This window comes from Hippopotamus amphibius, chromosome 8, assembly GCF_030028045.1.
Source record: "Hippopotamus amphibius kiboko isolate mHipAmp2 chromosome 8, mHipAmp2.hap2, whole genome shotgun sequence".
Classification (NCBI taxonomy): Eukaryota; Metazoa; Chordata; class Mammalia; order Artiodactyla; family Hippopotamidae; genus Hippopotamus; species Hippopotamus amphibius.
Genome location: NC_080193.1, coordinates 54778914 through 54788609, shown reverse-complemented (window position 1 = coordinate 54788609; position 9696 = coordinate 54778914).

The window sequence follows — 9696 nt, the reverse complement described above, 5'->3', positions numbered from 1 at the left end:
TCAATGGTGAAAAACTGAAAGAATTCCCTCTAAGAATAGGAACAAGACAAGGGTGCCTCTCTCACCACTATTATTCAACATAGTTTTGGAAGTGTTAGCCACAGCAATCAGAGAAGAAAATGAAATAAAAGGAATCCAAATTGGAAAAGAAGTAAAACTGTCACTCTTTGCAGATGACATGATATTATACATAGAAAACCATAAAGATGCTACCAGAAAACTGCTAGCACTAATCAATGAATTTAGTAAAGTAGCAGGATACAAAATTAATGCGCAGAAATCTCGTGCATTCCTATACACTAACAACGAAAAAGCATAAAGAGCAATTAAGGAAACTCTCCAATTTACCACTGCAACAAAAAGAATAAAATACCTAGGAATAAACCTGCCTAAGGAGGCAAAAGATCTGTATGCAGAAAACTATGAGAAACTGATGAAAAAAATCAAAGACGATAAAAACAGATGGAGGGACATCCCATGTTCTTGGACTGGAAGAATCAACATTGTGAATATGACTATACTACCCAAAGCAATTTACAGATTCAACACAACCCATATCAAACTACCAATGGCATTTTTCACAGAACTAGAACAAGAAATTTTGCTATGCATATGGAAACACAATAGACCCTGAATAGCCAAAGCAGTCTTGAGAAGGAAAGATGGAGCTGGTGGAATCAGGCTCCCTGACTTCAAACTATACTACAAGGCCACAGTGATCAAGACAGTATGGTACTGGCACAAAAACAGAAATGTAGATCAATGGAACAGAATAGAGAGCCCAGAGATCAACCCACGCACATATGGGCACCTTACCGTTGACAAAGGAGTCACAAATATACAATGGAAAAAAAGACAGCCTCTTCAATAAGTGGTGCTGGGAACACTGGACAGCTACATGTAAAAGAATGAAATTAGAACACTTCCTAACACCATACACAAAAATAAACTCAAAATGGGTTAAAGACCTAAATGGAAGGTCACACACTATAAAATTCTTAGAGGAAAACATAGGCAGAACACTCTATGACATACATCAAAGCAAGATCCTTTTGACCCACCTCCTAGAATCATGGAAATAAAATCAAGAATAAACAAATGGGACCTCATGAAACTTAAAAGCTTTTGCACAGCAAAAGAAATCATAAACAAGACAAGAAGGCAACCCTCAGAATGGGAAAATATAGTTGCCTACGAAACAATGGACAAAGGATTAACCTCCAAAATATACAAGCAGCTTAGGAAGCTTAATACCAAAAAAGCAAATAACCCAATCCACAGATGGGCGGAAGACCTAAATAGACATTTCTCCAAAGAAGACATGCAGATGGCTAACAAACACATGAAAAGATGCTCAACATCACTAGTCATTAGAGAAATGCAAGTCAAAGCCACAATGAGGTATTACCTTACACCAGTCAGAATGGCCATCGTCACAAAATCTAGAAACAATAAATGCTGGAGAGGGTACAGAGAAAAGAGAACCCTCCTGCACTGTTGGTGGGAATGTAAATTGGTACAGCCACTATGGAAAACAGTATGGAGGTTCCTTAAAAATCTAAATATGATCCAGCAATCCCACTCCTGGGCATATACCCAGAGAAAACCATAATCCAAAAAGAAACATGTACCACGTTGTTCATTCAGCACTATTTACAATAGCCAGGACATGGAAGCAACCTAAATGCCCATCAACAGATGAATGGATAAAGAAGATGTGGCACATATATACAATGGAATATTACTCAGCCATAAAAAGGAATGAAACTGAGTTATTTGTAGTGAGGTGGATGGACACAGAGACTGTCATACAGAGAGAAGTAAGCCAGAAAGAGAAAAACGAATACCATATGCTAACTCATATATATGGAATCTAAAAAATGGTACTGATGAACCCAATGACAGGGCAAGAATAAAGATGCAGATGCAGAGAATGGACTTGAGGACACAGGGTTGGTGGGGTGCGCGGCAAGGGGAAGCTGGGATGAAGTGAGAGAGTAGCATTGACATATACACACCACCAAATGTAAAATAGCTAGTGGGAAGCTGCTGCATAACATAGGGAGATCAACTCGAGGATGGGTGATGACTTAGATGGCTGGGATAGGGATGGTGGGAGAGAGTTGCGGGAGGGAGGGGATATGGGGATATATGTATAAATACAGCTGATTCACTTTGGTGTACAGCAAAAACTGGCACAACAGTGTAAAGCAATTATATTCCAATAAAGAGCTTAAAAAAAAAAAAGTAACCCAACAAACATGACCTCAGCCAGCTGATGAAGGTTAAAAAGGTTAACATCAACAGTGATGAGTTCATATTGACAGTCTGTACCCTTGATATGTTGAGAAGAATACTTCAGCTATGTGGTCTTCCTCCCCCAAATCCATAACCCCAATTTAATCATGAGAAAAATATCAGGCAATCCCAAATAAAAGGACATACTACAAAATTCCTGTCCATTAACTTCTCAGGATTGTCAAGGTCATCAAATCCATGAAACTCTGAGGAAACATCAGAGTCCAGAGGAATCTAAGGAGACATGACAACTACATGTGATGACAACTATATCTTGAACATGACAACTACATCCTGGGTGGGATACTGGAACATAAAAGAAAATTAGAAAACAACTAATGAAATCAGAATAAAGTACAGAATTTCATTAATAATAGATTGGCACTTGTTCCTCAATTGTGATAAATGTCCCAAAGTGATATGATACAAAGGCGGAAACTGGATGCTGGGGATACAGGGACCCTCATACTATATTTACATCTTTTCTGTAAATCTTCTCTAAAACTTAAAGTTTATTCCAAAAAAGGAAGACAAGACAGAACATATTTATGTGTCTTCTTGCCAAGCTGTCATTTCTCATTATCATTTATTAAGTCTCCTATAGAAACACACACCACACTTGGTAGTTTGCATACATCATCCTATGTAGTCTCATAACAGCCCTCAGAGCCAAGTACTATTCTAGCATTTTACAGATTAAAAAAATAAAGTTTATATAAAGTCCCCAAGGCCATGCAGCTAGGAAGTGGGGAAGGTGGAATTCAAACCTAAGTTTTTGTAACTCCAGAGCCCACACTCTTTCCAGTATACCTTTCTGACTCCATGATACAATTCCTAAAACTTCTAAAATACCATGTGCTGGAAAAGGTGGGGGGGAAATAAAGGTTTAACTCCACGATCCTGACTTTAGCATTGCCCTGGCCACATTATATTTGGTCATATTTAGGAACACATATTTAGCATCACCCCTTGCCTGAATCTCCCTGAGGTTTCCACCCTCTAAGTGGGAAGCAGCATTAAATGACAGCTGCAGTCCAAGGCCCTGGAAGATGCAGATGTCACACCCAAACAGGGTAATATGAGAATTCTGTAAGGTATTTTTCACAAAGGTGCTGGCTGGGTGTGGAAAAGCCATGAGGAATAGGGCAGTACCCCAGAACTGGCATTAGGGGAGTTGTTACCAGCCCCAATCTGAGAAGACCAGAGGGCAGAGCAGTTAGCAGCCTGAGAGAAAGAGCAGGTGAGGAAGGCCACCTGACAGAAGCTACAGACCCTGCAGGGAGAGAGCCAGGGGAATAAAGGCTCCGCTCTTGGTGTGGAGAAAAGGGAACCCTCCTACACTGTTGGTGGGAATGTAAATTGGTGCAGCCACTACTGAAAACAGTATGGAGGTTCCTCAAAAAACTAAAAATGGAGTTACCATATGATCCAGCAAACTCACTCCTGGGCATATGTCCAGATAAAAGTATAACTCAAAAAGATATATGCACCCCTATGTCATAGCAGCACTATTCATAATAGCCAAGGCATGGAAACAGCCTAAATATCCATTGGCAGATAAAGATGATGTGGTACATATACACAATGGAATACTACTCAGCCATAAAAAAGGATGAATTAATGCCATTTGCAGCCACAGGGATGGACCTAGAGATTATCATACTAAGTGACATAAGTCAGAAAGAGAAAGACAAATACTATATGGTATTACTTACATGTGGAATCTAAAATATGACACAAATGAACCTATCTACAAAACAAACAGACTCAGAGACATAGGGAACAGACTTGTGGTTGCTAAGGGGGAGTGGGGTAGGGATGGATCAGGAGTTTCGAATTAGCAGGTGCAAACTATTTTATATAGGATGGAAAAACAACAAGGTCCTACTGTAGAGCACAGGGAACTATATTCAATATCCTGGGATAAACTACAATGGAAAAGAATATGAAAAAGAATGAAAGTGTGTGTGTGTATGTATCCATGAATCACTTTGTTATACACCAGAAATTAACACAACACCATAAATCAACTATATTTCAATAAGACAAATTTAGAATAAAAAAGGCTTCACCTCTTACCTTTCTCCCACCCTAGATGCCCCCGACCAGCTAAACCCAATCGAAGGCCAATGGTCAATGGAGCTTGAAGATGCAGCCAATATGGTTCTGCCACTTGGAGCTCACAGAAGGACAAACTAAAGGGGAAAATGTATCTGGAGGGGCAAACAGCAGCTCTTCAACACACAAGGGAAACTGGTTAGCTGTTCTAACTACACACAACTACAACTGCCTCTGATTGTGTTTGACTCAGGAAGGTCCGTTCTCACAGCCACCATTTTAGAGTTAGAGGCTGTCTCAGTTCAGACTCACAAAACAAATCACCTCTTCCATCTCCCTGGTCGGGACACAAAAATGTTCTTTTAAGGTACTGTATTTTCCCCTCTTGATTCTAATTCAAGAGAACCTTAAAAGACTGAAGTGTGATCACTGTTTAACGGCCACTATGATAGGAGTCTATTTCAACAGAAGGTCTAGCAGTTGAAAGGAGCTGATAAAAAACAGTGATTATTAATTGATCGATTCCTCCCAAGAACAATAAAGATAAGGACTGTATTGAATCTCTTGTACTTTCAGTATTTTTCTAGAGAAAAGATAGGAAGAACAGCCATGCCCTGAGTTCCTGAAGGTTTAGCTCAGTTTACTAGTCTGCTGTGTGGACATCACTCATTTCTAACTTAAGTTTGTTTAGCCACCAGCCCAAAAGGGCCCGACTCCTGGACCACCATTTCAATCAAATGACTGTAGGGGGCACCGTTTTTCTAGAACAATGAATGAAACCTGGAGTGGTCCAAAATGCTGGCCCTGCCCCAGGAAAGTCATGCTTATCTATAAGCAGCATGACCCCTCAGTCTTAATAATTAAGCAAGTTTTCTTTAAAAGAAATTACCCAAGCAGAAAGTACTTTAAAGTTAATTCTTTTAAAATACCCAAACAGAAAAAGCAATTTCAAGAAAAAGGGATGCAAATAACTAATTAGCTCCAGGCTGCCTGTAGGAAGAATGATCCACAGCCTCTTCTTCAATAAAATCTGAAGTTTTCAAAGAATAACACCCAAGATCGTAACACCCTGGCTGACTATCTTACAAAGCACTGTAACATTATTGAAACACCCCAAGCTAAACTTTGATAATCATATTAATCTTCATGGCTTTAAATTCAATAAGAATCAGCTCTATTTCCCCCAGCACTGACATATTTACAGATAAATCTCAAATGAAAAAGATGTGTGTGTGTGTGTGTGTGTGTGTGTGTGTGTGTGTGTTGGTATAACCATTCATTACACCGGTGCTAAGGGACAAAGGCGTAAACTAACATTGAGCGTCAACCTCTACATAGGCATTAATTTATTACTATATCCTTTCCATAACTTTATAAGGAAAATTATTGCAGATGAGGAAACTGAGCATAGGAAGGTAATTAAATTGCTAAAGACCACACAGATGCAAGTGGCCAAACTGGTATTCACAGAGCAAGCACTTTCCAATGCACTACACTTCCTTCAGAGGTTATACTGTTCCAAGCTTTGTATAAAGCATATAATCTCTTTTTTATTCTATATTAAACAGCCAGGTAAAAAATTATGTCCGTATTTTCTATCAAAGAGCCATTGTTGACCATTAATTTTCATAATATCCAAAGTGTTCTACATGTGGTCCTATGTAAAATATTTTTCAGAATTCTGTGTTGATGGAAATTTACCTTTAAAAATTGACGTATTCCCTGCTTCCTGATAACAAGAATTTTACAACCATCATAATATGCCTCCCAGCCTTGACTGCCAGGAAAACCAGTACCAAAATTAACACTCAATCACAATAGCTCAATGTGGTTTTCTGGTAAAGAATTTGCTTTTTCCTTCTTTTTATGGTTCTGAGTGTTCATGATATCAATTTATTGTATGCTTAATGAAAACAGACAGAACAAATCAATGAGTCTTTTATATATACGTATGCATATTCCAGGAACTATGATTTGGTCCATGATATATCTAAACCCATAATGTTGGAATCCATAATATCTAGGATGTTACTATATAGTTTATCAAATCTTTTTATAAATGAGCATCTTTTCCTTAATCTGAACTATGACTCAATTTTTTATGAGCTTAGATTTACTCTCTAAAAAATAACAGCATTGAGCCTGTTGTTTTTAGATATTAGCTCTATTTGTTGCAGGAGAAATATTTCCTAGCGTGCCCATCATTAGGTGATAATAAAGGCCTAAATAATAATAATGGTGTTAATAATGTATTTGGTTATACAGCAAGTGTCCCCCTAAGTGAAGAGGAAGGTCTCACATTTCTAAACCACTCTGTTGCAGTTCAGCAGGTGAATTAAATATTTAGAGAGCTGCTTAATATTTCATTGTAGACAAATCATAGTGGGTTTTAGCCACCCATGGGTACCAAAGCAGTGATCAACTGCCCCATGTATATATAAATTTAGTTCATAAATCATTTTAAAAGGCATTACAGTCAATAGTATACAAGAAGGGATGCTTGAAGGACCACACACTGGGTTATCATAAAGCAATTATAGCAGTTTGCTGATGCAAGATTTTGTTATCCTCTCAGGAGAAAGGATCTGAGGACAGGTAGATTTCACTCCTGCTCTGTACATTTCTGAAATCAAGAGAAACTATGTTCTCTGCTCCTGTTACAAAGGAAGTCGGTAATTCAGCCAAAATATTCTGGCTCCCTTGCTATTGCATAGCTTTCCCCTTTGCCTTCAGTGTACATATACTGCTAAAATCTATTTGGAAATGAAAGGAAGTTAATTCTCCAAGAATCCATGGGATTGTATTGCCTCTGGCTGTTCTCACTTCCTTTCCTACACGTTACATATCTGTCAGCTTTGAAAATCTCTCGTGATGGTAATTGGCAATTTACCCCATTAATGTTCCCCTTATATTTAAAGTGTTTTCCTCATTAGCAGCTATTTCTTATTCCGTCCCTAATAATGGGGAAGAATAATCCATCTCTATCCGAGTTAGTAGGACTCAGGGAGGTTTACAAAGAATTGCTTATTAAACAATTATTAACTGTTCGGAAACCACACATGGATTTGTGTTATTGTAACAGCCACTCATTTCAATACAAGCAGCTTCCTAAATATGCAGAAGCCATTTCTCTACAATAACAGTTTAACCACATGTCGACATTATGCAAGCAGAATGAAATAATGCTCTAGTTTAAGATGCTATCATTTCCTTCTCTGAAGTCTCCTCTTAGTTCCTGCCCTCTATATCACAGCATGTGCTGAAAATTACTGCCTTCATTTACCCAGTCAAAGCTGCACAATCACACGCCAGCCCTCAGACACAACCCCACTCACTGCCTTGCCAACTGCATTACAATAACATTCAAACCATCCTCCTCAGTTTCAAATGCTCTCTTATACTCATTAGGGCCCCTTTAATGGGCCCTTCTTTTGCTTCCCTGCCATTTTTCTTCTCCTAATGTAGAGACTAACCAGAGAATGTTGAAACAGAGAGAGAAAGGGGGGAAAGTAAACTGTGTGAAGTATATCTGAAGTCTTAACAACCTTGGGCTGAGATCAAATAAGTCCTTCTAAGAGGCCGCAGTATGAACCAGACTAGCTCCACCATCTCTATTTCTTAAAATGGGTTCATCCAACGCTATCTCAAATGATTCCAGATACAACCAAGTCTACAGAATGGAAACTGAACTTTGGGGGAACTCAGGTTTTCTCATCTGTAAAATGAGAACTCTGAACAGAAAGTAATTTCAAGATTTCCTTTAGTTCTGAAGTTCTTTGTGTCCCTGTTTCTCCAGTGGTCATGGCAGACTGCACTGCAAGTTGCATCACGTGCCAGAAGAAACAACTCCACCTTTCAAGGGATAAACGGTATTGGGGAGCAGAGGTATGTAAACCATAAGGATTTAGCACCATTCCTAGAATGGATGACATATGTACAGAGGGTGAGGGAAAACTAGGAGAAGAAACTCCAGGTCTACCTGGGAAAGTTAGGAAAGGACTCATGAATGAGGTGGCTCTGGGTGTGTTTCAAAGGATGAGTAGGAGTTTACCTGCCAGACAAACAGGGTGAGCACATGATAAACCCAGGGAACCACACAGGCAATAAAATGAAAGTCTTCAAGATCCTAGGTTATTCTGGACACTACGAAGTCCTGTGCTATCTAGAAGCAATAAAGTTCAGGAGAAGGAAATCTAGAAAACTGATCTCTCTCTTTCTCCCTCTCTCTCTCAGTATCCCTCTCTTAATCTCTCTTTTTCTCTCTCTCAGTCTCTCCTTCCTTCCCTCCCTCCTCCTCTCTTCTTCTCTCGTTCTCTCATTTAGTTCCTATAGGGTCTTAGTCAATCATCCCAAATGTTAAGATGGAAAACATGAGAAAATGTAAAAAGCCTACACAAATCTGCATCTACTTGAAAAAAATAGCTCATCTTGCAAACATTTTATTTCCCAAATACAATAACTTCGGCAGGTTTGATACAAGGTAAACAATATACTGCTCTCAACAGATTCACTTAGCTGTGATTAACAGATGAACACACCCATCTTCCCCTTGATTACAGGTTTAAAGTTTTCTATTCTGATTTGACAGCAACGAGTCATACAATATTACAATCCACTTTGAGGGGAAGATATCACAAAATTATCACCTGCTGATAGATGCTGACTACAAGCCACAGAGAAGTGAAATAAGCCAGGAATGGTGGACACAGGTTTCAAACCCAGGCAGTCTAACCCAAGAGCTTATCCTCCTCCTCTTTTTTTTTTTTTTTTTTAATATTTATTTATTTGGCCACACCAGGTCGTAGTTGTGGCATGCGGGATCTTCGTTGCGGCATGCAGGATCTTCAGTTACGGCATGCAGGAATCTAGCTCCCTGACCAAGGATTGAACCTGGGCCCCCTGCTTTGGGAGAACAGAGCCTTAATCACTGGACCACCAGAGAAGTTGTAAGTGCCTATCCTCCTTAATGGGATGTTTACCTCCCAAAAGAAGGAGGTAGTCACAAAAAAAAATTTATTGTAAAAATAGTAGAAATGGCTGCAAATATAATGGATGGGCAAAATTTTAGTGGTCTTGATTTGACAAATGTTTTTAAGGATATACTACATAAAAGATTATGGAACCTAATGTAACATGAGAAATAATGGGTGAGTTCAGATATAAACAAGTCAGAGCTTCCTTAAAGTATACAATATAAAACTGTTTTTTCAAAGGAAACCAAATTTCTGTAGACCACCGCTCATCAGAATATTTTCTATTCCACCTAGAGTGGGCACATATCTCAAAGAAAATTCTACACATTTTAAATAGCTTTCCTCTTTCAAATTATCTTTTTCAAGT